This window comes from Natrix helvetica, assembly GCF_964273705.1.
Source record: "Natrix helvetica genome assembly, chromosome: 4".
Classification (NCBI taxonomy): domain Eukaryota; kingdom Metazoa; phylum Chordata; class Lepidosauria; order Squamata; family Natricidae; genus Natrix; species Natrix helvetica.
In genome coordinates this window covers 31,336,764-31,350,281 of record NC_138550.1, presented here as the reverse complement: position 1 = coordinate 31,350,281, position 13,518 = coordinate 31,336,764, and the positions used below count along the sequence as shown (strand labels likewise).

At 30.6% G+C, this 13,518-nt stretch overlaps 1 protein-coding gene and 1 gene segment (V, D, J or C); both read right to left on the bottom strand.

The window, feature by feature from the left end:
- ZBTB20 (zinc finger and BTB domain containing 20) overlaps positions 1 to 13,518 on the bottom strand; it is a 546,378-nt gene that overhangs the window by 71,622 nt on the left and 461,238 nt on the right. For all 10 annotated transcript variants that reach the window (XM_081950746.1, XM_081950743.1, XM_081950745.1 and 7 more), the window contains one exon: positions 6,898 to 7,028. The gene's annotated coding sequence lies outside the window, so the exon portion shown is untranslated. The remainder of the gene's footprint in view (positions 1 to 6,897; positions 7,029 to 13,518) is intronic.
- The window catches only part of LOC309390886 (Ig kappa chain V-III region PC 3741/TEPC 111-like), a 380,622-nt gene that overhangs the window by 339,589 nt on the left and 27,515 nt on the right, over positions 1 to 13,518 (bottom strand).

Sequence of the window (13,518 nt, the reverse complement as noted above, 5' to 3'; positions counted from 1 at the left end):
CCAAAGCAGAACCCTGACATGAGAAGCACTTAATTACATGGCTGATGTGATTCAAATACATCAATGTAAACTATACTGACTAGTAGACACAAGACCCATTACTTCCTTTGTACCATGAAACTTACCTTATAAAGTATCAAGCTACTGAGGCCAGCTGAAAGTCTTACATGGATGATATAAAACTTTTAGCTGGCTTCAGTATACCTACTCATCAATATACTTTTCACTGTATATTGACAATGTATATTGCAGAGAATAGTATAATGTAGTTGTCCAGGCTTGGAAAAAGTCAGTAAACAAAACCACATCATACCGCCTACTATGGACCAAGAACTGACATGGATTAATAATATCTGCAATGTAGAAGTGTGGTGTTTCAAATGCAATGTTTAAGATATTGGACTGGGATTGGGAGTTTCCATGTTTAAGTCAATCCTTTCAGCCTAATTATTTCTAAATATAGTTGTAGGAAAAAAACCTGGAGGATGGAATGCTATCTATGTTATACTAATATTATGAACCAAAGATAGAATGGGTACTAGAAATCTAAGAGATAAAAATAAATATTTTTATTTTACAATCCTGAATTGGTTCACAGCCTCTTTTTAGGTCGGATTTATGGGCCTATATTGCCTCTTAACATTCCCATTCTATTAATACCTCTTATCCCTCATAGTTCTTTTTTAGTGTGTGTGTTTGTCTTTAAGTCTCCTAGTGACTGCCTGGACAAATCTCTGCAGTTTTTTTGTAAAGCTTTTGGAAATGGCTTGCCATTTCCGGCTTGAGAGAATGACTATGCCAAGGCCACCCTTTTTACTTTACTTTACTTTACTTTATTTTAGACTTTTATACCGCCCCCTCTCCCAAAAGGGAACTCTTCCTAAACTAACTAGCTTTCTGCCTGAGGCAGTCTAAAACTCACTGTCACCCAGTTTCTAACCAAGTGCCTTAACTACTAAACCAAACTGGATCTTTGGTAGTTCTATTATATACATTACATTCAAGTAATTCTCTTGGTATTTAAATATTGTTTATGTTTTTATTTAACATACACATTTTAGCATTTTTTTCACAACAGTCCAGTTTAGTTAAATTATTAAACCCAAGTCCCATTGCAAGCAATGAAATTTGAATTAGATGCTATAAACTTGTTTCATTTGTATTTCATTTTAACTGTAGATGGTCTATATAGCTATAATGTTGAAAATTTTAAACCCAGAAGTAATTAGAAGAGAATTAGTTTGGATATTAGTTTGAATAAGTAAAGGTAAATTAAGAAAAGGCACAGAAATGGGATACAACTTTTAAGATTTTTTAAAAACATTATTCACACTAATATTGCAGAAATGGAATCTGTGGAATTACCTGTTAGCGCCTATTTCTTCATTCTATCATCATTAATATACTACATACCAGAAGCAAAAATGATTTATGTCACATAGAATCACTCATTTTCTTTCTACACCAATAATGTACTGTATCTCCCATATTTAAAATTATAACTCTTCCTAAACTAATTTTATTTTTAATCTCAGTAACAATCACATAGTGTAATATTTCTTGACATATTATGAAACAAAAAGAGATCCAAATCAATTGTAGAAAGATGAAAAAAATTAAAACTACTAGGGAATGCTCTGTGGAATTATCAAGACAGGAAAACTTTGCAGATGTTACTGTCTCTCTAGAGGAATAAATGCTTGCATTTTAATATTCTCAACAGCTGGTTCCTGTTGCATGCCATCAGGATGATTCAGCTACCTACCAGAAACATCAGAAATAGCAAATATACTCATAAACATTTTTTTTACTATTTCTAGGTTAGTCCAATTACTTTAATGGACTTATTTTTAATTAAATTATTACTAACAGCTTCAAACTATTCAACTGTATGGAAAGATGGTAAACCACACTTGCTCTTTCATAACATGGTATATATCTTAATCTTTACTTAAATGTGAATCTCAATACCTATCTTTTAGTATTTGTTTGCTTGTTTATTTATTTAGCATATTTATTTAGTCATCCAACTCACACTGAAAGTGACTTCAGAAGACACAGAATTTAAATATTTTTTTTAAAAAAATACACACTATGATAAAACTTATTAAACTACGCACCCTCAAACCTCCACTTCTTAGTTCCTGTATGAGTGATTGGCAAATGGCATCTTTAACCTAAATTCTGGTTTAGGGATGTATATACATGGGCATCTGATATTAATGTTCTTATTGCATACAAAATCACATTTTAATTTCTTTAGATCCTAATTTAAACTAGTACGTAAGTTCATGATGGAAAGTTTATTATCTATTTTTCTTCTACATTGATCTCAGTTTAATATGGCTAGTAATTGGGTCTTCCTAAAAGAAGGATAGAAGCATAAAAGATAAGTTGTTCAGTTGAATACTGAAAGAGAGACAGAAGTTGCTACTTCCCGTCCTAGACTCCAAACCAATGAGTTTAACAAGTTAAAATATCACTTGATCATTTCTTGCTAATCATTTAAAAAATAATAAGCAGAATGTTACAATGGGAAGCAATGAAGTAAATTGCTATAGTAGAACTCTCAGATGGGAAGGAAGGAAGTTTACTATAAATATCATAATATAATCTACCAGTGTTTTTTGCAATTATAAAGAAGACCAATATGAATTTCAGGATGTAACAATAGTATAATGCATTCTGATGGGCGGGGCTTGATGTCGCAATGACACGACCTGCAATCTTGGGTCTTCAGGATTGCTGTCGATATCTCTGTTTCTAGACGGTCCTTTTGGACCTAAACTGTTCTGAAGGAACAGTGATAGAGAAGAGCATGTCCTGCTGATCTCAGGGGCATCGCAAAGCCCCTGATTGATCCAGGAGAAAGTTCTTTTTGCCAGCTACAAGAGAAGCAACCAAAATGGCTGCTGAAGGTTGGGATAAGCCTCTGAAACAGAAGCAGTACAGGAGTGTGTCAAATCGGTAAGAAATTTTTTTATTATTAGAGAAGGGAAAACCCAAAAGAATTGGAATTTAAAATAAAATTGAAGACAGAAGAAAATAAGTGGCAAATTAACTCTGGTTTAAGATGATTGTGTTATCTTTTCTACCTTAACTTTATTTGTTTTCTATGGATGGACTCTTAACAAATGCCTCTTACTTTTAAACTGGACTGGTCTCTTTTTTTTCCTTCTTCCTCTATACTTTCTCCATTTTTTGTATTCGTGGATTAAAAGCTTCTTCTCTCGTAAGGCTGGGACGGAGCATAATTATCACACTTTTTTTTCTTTTCCTCTATCAGACAGAGAGGCAGAAACAGATGGAAAAGAGGTAACACTACCATCTAGTGGCTAGAGGCTTGGCAATATCTGATAAAGCTATAAGCTTTGTTTACTGAAAGGCTCAGTGAAAACGTTTTGTTGATACAGGTGTTCCTTTGAAGGAAAGAGAAAGCTTGGATTTGAAAAAGTCCAATGAATTTGTTTGACCTAAAAAATCTTGGCACTGTTTATAACCTGGAAAATGGCACAACGTGAAGAAGAAAAGGCACTAACTTTGCAAAGAATTTTCTTGGAAATTCAGAAAGTTTTAATAATTACAGAGAGAATTGAAAAGAGACTTGAAATTATAGATCAAAATACAGAAAGTACGGGTACAGCAATGAAGTTTGAGGACAGAGCTGAAAAAATAACAGAGACATATGAAAGTAATAAGAAAATTGTTGACACTGGCAGCAAACTGAGAGTGGAGGAAAATGACAAGTGTGAAATATGGAAAGGAGAAATTGATGAACCGGATCTTCATTTCGGATGTCAGAAAATAGATGAAGAAAGGAGAGAAAATTTGGCAGAAATAATGAGAGTAATCTCGGCAAAAGCACTAATGAGAACAAAAGTGAAGCTGATAAAAAGAGCAGATAAAGGGTTTCAAATTCTTATAAGACATGCAATGAACAACAAGTCCACATAGGACTTATCAAGAAAACGTTTAGAATACAGACTTTACAAATGGCAAGAGATATTGCACTACACTATCTCTGGAAGGATACAGGATGATGAAATGAAATGTCACAATAAATTTTAGTTAAATGTAAAATTTTGAGTGCTATGTACAACGTAATAATAGCCATAGTCAAATAAATGATTAATAGTGATAACATTTATATATACTAGATTGATATGAAATTTTATACAATACTGTAAGTGAGGATATGGAGATGATGTTGAAAAGCCCTTTTATAAAAGTTAATCAATTTTATATAGAATAGAATATAAAGATGTAATATCATTGGATGACTTCAGGATGATGTAATAAAATGTCATAATATAAATTTACTTTTAATTTAATATGCTTTATGTTGAAAGGATGTAATAATAGCTAGGCTTATTGGATGTTTAATAATTATATCAATTTGTATGTAAGTATATTAGATTGATAATACTAATAATGGGGGAAAACATGGAATTGAAAATTATTAGAAAATGTTATCAATGCTAAAATAATAGAATGATGTCACAATAAATTTAGTTAAATATAGTTAAATTTTGAGTGCAATGTACAATGTAATAACAGCTATAGTCAAATAAATGATTAATAATGATAACAAAGCATTTATATATACTAGATTGATAATATGGAATCTTATACAAACTGTAAGTGAGGATCATGGAGATGATGTTGAAAAGCCGTTTCATAAAAGATAAACAATTCTATATCGAATAGATTATAAAGATGTAATATCATTGGATGATTTCAGGATAATGTAATAAAATGTTATAATATAAATTTACTTCAAATTTAATATGCCTTATGTTGAAAGGATGTAATAACAGCTGGGCTTAATGGATGTTTAATAATTATAACAATTTGTATACATATATATTAGATTGATGATACTAATAATGGGGAAAAACATGGAATTGGAAATTATTAGAGAATATTATCAATGCTAAAATGATTGAAAGACTTAGAATAGGAGGAAGCATAATAACAATGTATACAAAGATATTGATTGTCAATATGTAAATTTTGATAAAATTCAAGTGAGGACTACGGAAAGGACACCGAAAGACTTTGTAACCTATCAACACTGTGTGTAATTGAAGATGCGTTTATGTTATATGTGTTGTGTGTTTGTGTTTGTCTGAAAATAAAAAAAAATATTTTAAAAAATAGCATAATACATTCTGGGACATAGAAATTACAAGTTTCTGTTTATTCTTTGCTAATCTGATCCTGGATACTTCCAGATTTTGCTTTGATTTTGCACCAATTCTGCTCTAGTGTTAGAAATGTAAGAAGAGTTAGGAATGTCTTGATGACACTAATATATAATTAGCTTGGATTTCTTCTTTGTTGGATCTATTCGTTTTCAAACTACTTAGGAAAAAGAACAGTAAGGATGAAATGAGCAAAACAAGATATGCAATTTTTCAGCAGGTGCAGACAAAAATGTAGAGTTAAGACAAGATGGTACATGTTCTTGGAAAAGATTGATTACATGTACCTTCTTTATCTATTGCTTGCTGTGCATTACTGAATGTGGATTCATATTGCAGACCTTTAAAATAAAATGTTCCTTTTCTTTCACATCTTTTTTAAAAGTACAAGCAGAGATCTCACAGGCCTTCAACTTTGTAAACATTTTTGTTACAAAATATGCACTAAAATTACATAAGAGACACCTCATTCAATAAAAAAAGGAGACACTTAAACGTAGCAAGTCAATTTTAACTGCTATCTTCTATTTTCTCTTTGAAGGAAATTTCTCTAAAAACAGTAGCCTAGAAAATTACAGACTGCTACAAGTAGAGGGCAAGGACCTGCTCCTGAATTAGTCTAGGTCTAATGGTTTATGTTACAAAAGGATAGTTTTTGACTAAACAGTAGAAAAAAAACTGCTTCATGGCAAGAGCAGTTTAACAAGCGATTGGGAAAGAAGGTAGATTCAGCTTTGCTGGAGGTTTACTAGTAAACCATTGATATGCTTTCTCAACATCACACAATATGCTTTAGTTCTGGATTTCCTGCACTGAAGAAGACATTAGATTAGGTGATTTAAAAATCCAGTTTAATTCTAATCTCCAGAGTATACACATTTTGTTCAGGATGCAATCATTGTAATTACTGTTTTACATTAATTGTGTAAACTATGCAATTACAACATGATTTGTGTAAAAAAGTAATAAAAATATTTTCATTTTCTATACCATTATAGAAAAATGATTTCTCAGTAAGCAAAAATTTAAAAACGAATTGAAGCCATTTTATTTTCTAGAATCAGAAAATACCTAATAAATTCTGTTGGAGAAAAACTCACATATAACTTCAAAATATAAAAAATAAATAATTTATTTTTTGTTAAATGTAATCTAAGAATGCCACCATTAACATTTTCATAAAATTATTCTGTAATAAAAGCCATTATGTATATTCTGTGAAGCCAGCAACTGCTAGTATTAATATAGATCAAATCCTATGTACTGAAATATTTTACCACAAAATAATTTTGGATTTTCAAACATACAAAATATAATACTAATGTTTGTACATGTATAGCATAAATATTGATAATATGAGGATGAAAGCCACAGTTTTAAATAGATGTTTCCCTTGAATGAAGTCTGGATTAGGGTTGTATCTCTGCCAACTGATCTTCTCAACACTTAAGCACAGATAAATGGCAGTATCTTCACCATCTGCAAAACAAGCATTTCTACGTACCATATTTCTGAATGATTAGGCATTAACAAATGACAAACAAATGTGTGGTTATAACAGCTGATCCACATGTAGATTCAAGACCAACTTTTTAAGAGAGCAAAGTTTAAAATATTGAAATAAAAAAAATGAAAAAAGAAAAATACATGAAATCAAATAGAAAACATAACAAATGGAGTAAGTCCAACTTACATTTGAAGAACAAGTGTGGGCCCTGTAATCAGAACAAGAGCTCAGGATGAATGACTGCAAATTCTGCTCTGGTTGTTATGTAGCTTGGCCAACATGGACCTCAACAAAACTGTGTGACAATGCTTGTTCACCTGTAAAATAGAATGTATTTACTTAAGTACTTAGATGACAATGTCTGGAAATGTATTAATAATTCTAAAGAATTGATAGAAGTACCTAAATTGCAAATCACAAACAAATGTCTGGGAAAAAAACATATTACAGCAAATTAAACAAAAACAGAATGGAACAATTTTATTAAACAATGCTTTTATTTCAAACAGTATAACTAGGAGAACTTTCTGGGAGAAAAACCTATTTCTTAGTTGTTGATAAAATAGTAAAGCCTGATGCACTTCTACAATTAAAGATTTATAACAAGAGTTTATAGATTATGAAGAGTAGAAAGAAAATAGGCCTTTCCTACCAACTAGTGACACCATGAATATAGAGTAAGGAAAAGGCACAACCTAATACATGCAGGATGTTCAATACTTTAAAAGTCTCTCCTAGCATTTAGAAATGGGTCTAGAAAGCAAACAGGCAATCAGTGCAGGTGTGTTAAGAAAAGAGTAATTTGCCTCTTATGGCTCATCTACATATGTTAGTGGGCTGCAGAATTTTGAATTAAGATGCAATTTCTGAACAATCTTTAAAGATAACCACACCTAGCATACTGCAGTAATCCACATGGGAAATTTTTGTAAACTGAATCTCCTGAACCAAACCCTGATTTGATGGAAATGACTGCAGGCAACTTATCAGACTGATAAAAGGCACTAATCAAACACACAACTGCTATCTAGCAACAGTGCAACAATATAAGTTTTAACAAGTGCTCCAGTCTACAAAATGTGTTCTTTATGGGAAATATAACCATATCAAAGGCACACCAGTTTTAGGCATTTTGTCTTGTCTACATTAATCTTTAGTAAATCACTTTTCACTCAAGTATTTCCTGAAGAAAAATGTCTGTTTTTGATTTGATTGAAATCAAATCAGAAATGTTATCACAAAACTGATGCCAGAATTCTCAAGAAATAGAAATAAATTCTCAGCAACTGAATACTAAAACTATTCAAAAGTAAAACAAATAACAAAATCATACAATAAAAAAATTAAGTCAATATCACTATCATAGAATTGTTTGAAGGGTGTTGATTTTTAAAAAAACAATTCTATCAAGCACTCTAAATCTGTAGTTGAAGTTACTGAACTACAACTCCCACAATTCCCTACGAATGGCCAAGTTGATTCAACAAGATATGATGGATTAAAGTTTCATTCAAGATTCAGATTTGAAATTATCATAAAACTCAACATCACTAATTATTATAGAATTGTTGGAAGGGTGTTGAAGTTTTGTTTTGTTTTTTTAAAAGATGATTCTATCAAGTATTCTGAATCTGCAGTTCATATTACTGAACTACAGCTCCCAACATTCCCAAACAAGGGCCAGGTTGATTCAACAAAATATGATTGGTTAAAGTTCTTAACTCTAAATGCCCATCCTCATTCGGGTTCTCCTATATTTGTGTTTTTCAGTGAAATGTAGCCATTTTGATAGCAGCTTATTATACATATTTATAGCTTAGATATTTTAAATAGTTTATCTATTTGATTTTTTTTAAAAAATGTATGAAATTAAAAGTTAATAAAATATAGTTTTTCCATAAGTTTCATAATTTTAAAGTGCACTTCATAATTTGAAATGACTAATTATCATGTAACAAATGATGCAAATATTTATAACCTAGGATATAATGGAATGTATAAAAGGAAGAAGAAAAAGGAATTCCCATCAGTGAGAAAGTTGAAGTAAAAAGTAAAGTAAAAGTAAAATGTAACTTTTTTAAAAAGAAAAACCTTCATGTATCCTACTATTATTTCAGGGAAAAAATGAATGTCCAGGCATAAAATGAATAGAATTTGTCCATTTTGCTTGTTACATCCTTATTACGTTGTCATATCTAAGATTTCTGTATGAACTCTGTAATGCTAAGAATATGTTCAGGACTCGGAAAGTACTTAATTTCTTTTTAAAGAAAAACAACAGCTGATCCCCTCCCAGGCAAAGCTTTTGGCAACTTTCTAAACACACATAATTTTCTTTGGTACATCCTGATTCTCTGGCCAGAAAAATAATTATAGAACTTATTTTCTGCAGGAAAGGAGAAGAAACTGTTTCTCACGCTACATCTGTATGCTTTCTGGGATACGTGGTAGAGATTAACAGATCACAGAGAAATTGTATTATTTAGAATAATGAAAAGATTGCATTAACAGACTAGTTCCTTTGCTACTCATAATATGCTCAGAACTTTAAAAGACTGAGTATTGAATGAGTTTCTCAGGTATGCCAAGAGAATTTTTAATAGAAGGATCCAGTTCAATTCAAAAATTCACTGAGAACAATAGCCCTTACACATTTCAGCTGTAATATAAAAATTGTATTCTGTAACTTCAGGGGAAAAAAAGTTAAGAAAAGTTAAGAAAAACAATGAGCAATATACTGTACAACACAAAAAGAAGTTGAATAGTAACATTTAAATCTGAACTTTTATTAGTCTCAAAACTTAAGGCAGTGTTGAAATGAACCAGTGTTAAGACGTACCAAGTATTTTTCAAACAATATATCTGATCTTTTAAAAAAGGCAATGCTATATTATGAATTAACAATGGTGAAAAATTATAGTTTAATATAAAATCACATCTATACTCCTTTGACATTATTTTGTCCAATATATTATTCTTAAATAAAAAGGAGAGCATATTAGTGTGTAAGTATTACCTGAAAACAAAGTTCCAACAATATAACCTTATGCAAAAATAAGCCTTGGTTTGAAGGAACCACGTATAGATAAATAAGAGTAAGATTACAGTCACTGATTCCTAGGAAGAAATGTTTTACTTATGTAATATTAAGAACAGCAAAACTGAACCCAAACTGCAAAGCTTCCTATGATAAGCCTCAATTGAGGCTTATCACTAGTGAATCACCGCTACATTTTATTTCTATAGACACTATTATAATTCAGGAAAATATTTCATTATAAATCTGTGAAACTTTAATGCTTATCATGCTAAAGGAGAATCTATTATATTTTTAGTAGTTATCTTGTTACTGGCCTTTAAACTACACTGATGTGTACCAATGACACACATGTAACATAAGCTAGTTTTCCACTTGGCCAAAATCCAGCCATATATATTTGGATAGTTTATCACAGACTTCCATGTTCATTACTAAAAATCAAAACAAACTCGGTTAAGCATAACATATAGAACTTCTTTCTATTGTTAAAGTTCTCAATTGTAATTTTACTCTCATTTCTGTACTGATTGACAAATCAACAAAAGTAACACTTTATTGCAGGACAGGAAAATATTTACCTTTCCAACAAACTGAAGTTTTTCAAGAAAATATTATCAGATACATTAAGTGAGGAGTAAATATATACATTGAACAGGTGTCACTGTCAAATTGTTAGGAATTCAGAAAATCAGAAGACAGAATTTCTTTCTATCCTTGCTTATGAGAAAATGTCACAAATCACAAATATGTATTTACATGCTGAATAGTGTAAATTAGTCACACTCACAGCCTTGACATATATAGGCAGATAAATCAATGAATAATGTAATTATGGTACATATAAAAACGCATATGTATATCATGTATTGTGCTTACTTTCAAAATCATTTTTTCTAAGCAGGAAAAAAAAGAATTGATATGTCGATATTAAATGAAGCTTTAATGCAAAACCAAACAAAATCTTTGCATTTAATTAGAGTTTCTACAGTCGTGTTTATATGGCAGAGAATAGATCAAGAGGGAAGAAAAGAAATATTTGAAAATGGCTTAAAATTATTACAAAGGGTCCTAATTTCTGAAGAAAAGTCTGCTTTTTCAGGATATGAAGTATGATACTATAATGGGTCAACACTGGATTTACTATATATATTCCTGCAAGTGTTCTAATTTTCTTATTTGTTTGGGGAAAATCAGAAAAGAAAGTTATTAAAAAAGGGCGATCTCAGAATTTTAAACTAGTAGTGTTAATGGAAACAGAGTTAATAAAAGCCAGTATATAAATGATTAATGAGACACAGATGATACATATCGAATTTGGCTCACAAAATTAAAATATATCTTTTGACTCAAAATGGAATGTGGGATCTTTTAATTTTGGGGGGAAATTAACTCTAGACAACTAAGTATTTGTTTTCTCAAATATATATGGATTGCATATAGTACACATATACAGTAACAAGTTGGATTTGAAGGAGCTTCATGCAAAAACAATTTTAGAAGACAGCATGGAAAATAGCATTTGTTAAAGAAGATTTATATTCTGTGATTTGTTATACAGTTTTCTGATTATTATACAGGTTTCTCACATATCCCAATTCTGTACAATTTTATATAAAAGACTGGTTGGTTGTATAACTTTCAAGCAAATATACATAGGAAACAGAAGCACAAAATGTTTTCAGTTACAACATTCCAAATGACAACACTATCAATATTTGGATTTCTTGGAATTACATGTTAAATTATATGAAATAATAAGGCAAGTCCAACATAAAAACTGATGCAGTAAATCAAATTTATAATCTCTAAATATACCCTATCATGGCAAAAACTAACTTAAGAACTTTTCTAGGAAGTTCAGCAAAGGAGAAATAAAGATTATAAACATTTTACTTTCCTAAAGTATTTTGAACTTCCTAAGACTTGTGATTAGAAACATTCACATACCTTTTTTTCCTACCCATGGGAATAAATATATTTCAAAATGATAAGAAATCCATATATTTTTATGTAACTTTAAGTAATATAAGTTTTTTTTCCTCAGCAGGACTTTACTTCTGGCTGAACTTCCACTATAATCCACTTGGATACATACAGATCACAAACCTTTGGAAGTTAATTTTCAAAGTAAGGTGATATAAATTTTACACAGGTATAAATAACTATGCAAATCTAATTTATATATTAATATAAATTCTAGGATTGTATTTCACATTATCAACAGTGACTCCTAGACACTGTTGCAAAGGAGGACTGTCAGAAAGAATATGTAAACATATGAATATGTACACTTAAGAAAAGGCAATGTAAGCCCACACCTATATGAACTAAATTTGGGGAGTTAAATCAAATTAGGGAATGAAATTGTTTTGTCTTTATGTGAAGCACATACAAAAGTAAAGGAAAGCAAAGATTACACATAGGCAGAAACACAGAAGGGAGCAGGGAAAAAAGAATTAAAGGAAAACAGGCCCATTCTGCTAACAGGAGCCCAACTAAAGAGTCATATGATATCTAAAAGCGCAGGACATGTCGCCAGGAGCTGGAAAGGATTGCTTGAAGGAAGAAAGAGCCAGTGTGTTCCTGCTCAAAGAGCTTTTCTTTCCGTTTTCTTTTTTTCCCCTCCTTCATCTGTTTCCCTCTCTTTTCTTCTCAACTGTGAATGCCCTAGTCTTAGGTTAGATTCAAAAAGAATCACAGGAAAAACCTATCCTCTTTCTTCCTTTTCTGCATGCAGGTATCTGATGGAAGATTACGCTTAGTGAGAAGGGGTTTATATAGATTTTGGCACTATCACTCCCTTCTGTTGCTACTTCTGAGACTCCAGATAGAAAATAGACATACATTCTATAGAACAACATAAAGCAAACAAAAGAATAAAAAAGGCAGAAACTATAAATAAGCTTCCTATTAATAAATAAGTTCAAAGTTATTACTTATTTTATTATATTTTAATGTAAAACAATAAATATGGAAATATTGCAATTTGGTATTTAATTTTTTCCCCATGAAGATAATTGCAAATAACGCACATTTAAAAGTTACTCAATTTCTACTATTTTAAGAAAGCCAAATATATAAGCTTCCAGTATTTCTGAATCATCTTTTTCCCCCCACAGAATATTTCAGGTTCATTCATGGAGAGCCCTAAGAGTAGGGAGGGTTCCTAAGGTAACTTATAATTTACATGGTGTAGCTAGTTTCACTTTTATTGTTGCAATAAAGTTGCAGTATTGTAGTAGTAAAATGTACGACAACTTATCTTTCAACCTCATGTGTACACATATTTCCTATAAAATATATATCTATTAAATATGTGAGGTTCCAAAATGTGCAAAAAATGTAACTTATTGTCTCTTTAAAGAAAAAGATATTACTAGTAATATTATCAGCCTTTGTATCCTAAAACAATTGCTACAATTACTTCATATTTTTCTATTTAAAATTATATTTAACACAATGATACAGATCACATACTCCTACTTGCTTTACTAAACTGTAATTTTTCTTATTAGAAATGGGTATTCATTAAAAGCAACTCCTTTTGAGCTTATAAATCTTCTGAAGTTGCATGATTGAAATATATTTAATAGCATGAAAAACTATTGGTCTTAGTATACTTCTATGTAGCATATTTTTGACTAATCGATCATTTGATTCATTATCTTATATTACTAACCAAAGTAATGCTGTTTACGTAGACATCCAAATACATATTTTAATATACATAAAATATAATGTGTGCCCAAAACATGTAATATAAATAT